Genomic DNA, 2,766 nt, shown 5'->3' with positions numbered 1-2,766 from the left:
TTCTTCAGTGCTTTATTGTGAAACTATGTTGGATTTTGTCAAAGGCTTTATCTGAGTCTATTGAGTTGATCATGTGGTCTTTATCCCTGCTTCTGTTTCTGTCATGTATTACACTAATTGATGTGCATGTGTGAGGTAGAACCTCTCGGGTGGAGGAACCTGGGCCTGTGGTAAGCGGCGACGGTGAACAAAGAGGACACCGGAGACCAGGCTGATGGCACAGATCCACTTTATTGTGGAAGTACCAGGCATTTTATTGAGCAGGCTAGAGGCGTGGCAATGGAGGCAGGATAGGGGCATGGTTTGGAGGCGGTACTTTTGGCCAGGGGCTGTGCGGAAGTAAGAGGTCAGAGCGGGACAGCCTAGGCAGGACGACTCACTCGTTGTGCCGAGGACATGACGAGTCTGAGTGTGCTCAGACTCGCTCCTCCGCCACGGCCGTCAACCAGACCTCTGGACCTCTCTTTCCCACACATGTGCTGAAATATCCTTGTGTCTCTTTGTATCTCAATTTCATTCAGTTCTGCTTTTTTCTTCACATTTTCTTTCTTCTAGATTTGAGTTTGGACTGTGCTTTTTTTCTAGGACCATTAAGGACATTGTTGCATGACTTTTTTGTGCTCTTTCTTTCTGTGATGTTGGAATTCTCAACTATACAGTTCCTTCACAAGATACATTTTATTATGTTTTATAAATAATGCTGTACTGTACTGGCAACATCATTTAGTTATAGAGCCTGTCTTATTTCTTCCTTGATTTCCAGCGTTGTTTAATTTTAATGGTACTGTTTACTTTCCATGAATTTGCCATCTTTCTGTGTTTTCTTTTGTAATGAGTTTCTAAGCATACTGCGCTATGAGATGATAATATGCATGGTATAATTTCATTTCTGTTATGTTTATTTAAACTTGCTTTATCAGCTAACATGTGGTTTATTTTGGAGAAAGTTCCATGTGCAGCTGAAAACGTGTGTATTCTGTCGTAGGTGTGTGGAACCTTCTGTAGATATGTATTCAACCCATTTGTTTGAAAATTTTCTTTAACAGTGACTTTTTAGCTTTTATTGACTAATTCATTTTTTTGACTAATTCAATAGACTCTGGTAATGGAGTACTGTACCCTACTATAATTGTGTTTATGTTCATCTAATATTTCATGTACAGTACTATATTTTTTATGAGTTTGGGTGCAATACTGATAAATGTGTATATCAAAAATTGTTACCTTTTCCTGTTGGATGGTAGCTTTAGCTACTATCTAGTCATGGAGTTTGCATCTTTTCATTAGTTTTAGCTTGAAGTCCACTTTGTCTGAACACACCATAGCTATACCTTCTTTCTTTCAGATACCTGTGGCATGGAGTCCTGATTTGATAATTTGATTTTATTCTGTGAGTTTTTGTTGAGTAAAATAAGCTTCTTGTATACAGCTACTGTTGAATTATTTCTTGACCCTTTCTTCCTATCTGTTAATTTACATTGGGGAAGTGAGACCTTTCACAATGAGAGTTAGTACTGAAAAGTATTGACTTGTTCTTGTCATTTCCTTATTTTCCTGTTGCTGACTCCCTCCTTTCTACTTAACTGCTAGCCCTACCAGGTGTATTCATGCCATTTGATACTTTGTCACTGTTGTCTTCAATGTCTATTTCTAGAGTATCTTTAAGAATTTTTTCGTGTGGTGGTTTTTTGGTAAATTTGTTTAGGTTCTCCTTATCATGTAAGCATTTTATTTCTCCACCAATTTTGAAAAATAGTTTTGCAGGATATGTCAGCCTTGGTTGGAAATTGTTTTCTTTTATGGCTTAAAACCCTTCACTCCAAGGTCTCCTGACTTTCAAGTTTGTATTGAGCAGGCGGCTGTAATTACAATGTGTTTTCTTTTATAAATGATACATTTTTTTTTCCTAATAGCTTTTAAGGTTCTCTGTTTCGGTTGCACTTCTGAGATTTTGGCTGTGTTGGGACATGAAGAGATTCTTTTCTGATTGTGGCAATTTGAGGTTCTATGTTCCTCAATTATTTGCAGGTTAGATTCTTTTAGCTTATTTAGACAGTTTTCTGCTATACTTTCAGTACACAGTTTTTTATGTCATTTGTGCTATAGTTCCAATTACACTAATGAAATGAATCTTTTTCTTTGCAAAATCTATGTGCTTTTGCATCCATTTTTCATATTCTCTCATTTTTATTGCCAGTAACTTTTCCAAACTGAAATCCGTAATTACTCTTACATATTTAATCACACTGATTCAGAAGAAAGGTTTTCATGCTGACTAGTATCTCCTATTACCTTCAGCTAGCATATTGACATTATAAAATTAGGGGGAATAAGGACCTCAGAAACAAAATACACATAATATATTGTAAAATTAATTATCTGTGAAAATTTAAGAAAATGTCATATGTGCATTCTGTGTTGCTTCTAATATTCTTATGACAACATACTTTTAATGTCTCTACTTTACATTGTTAAAACGGAAATAACACCAAAATTGACAGTGGAATTGTTATACTATTAAAAAGTGTATAGAAATTATTTAAATTTGTTATTGTCACGTATGTGATGAAAACATAAAGAATTAAAGATTTGGATTTCTGTTATATAATTTGATATGTATTTATATGTATATTCTCTCTATATATTATTCATATAGGTTTATAGATTTTTCAATGGAAATGAAAATAAATTGTACTACTTGCTGGTTGTGATTTGATGTTATCATTAAATTATTCCTAGTAAATTGTCACAAAATTAACTGATTTC

This window comes from Chinchilla lanigera, unplaced genomic scaffold (genome assembly GCF_000276665.1).
Source record: "Chinchilla lanigera isolate Chin_1 unplaced genomic scaffold, ChiLan1.0 scaffold00028, whole genome shotgun sequence".
Lineage (NCBI taxonomy): Eukaryota > Metazoa > Chordata > Mammalia > Rodentia > Chinchillidae > Chinchilla > Chinchilla lanigera.
The sequence above is the reverse complement of the archived record's forward strand: the minus strand, read 5'-3'. Positions refer to the sequence as shown.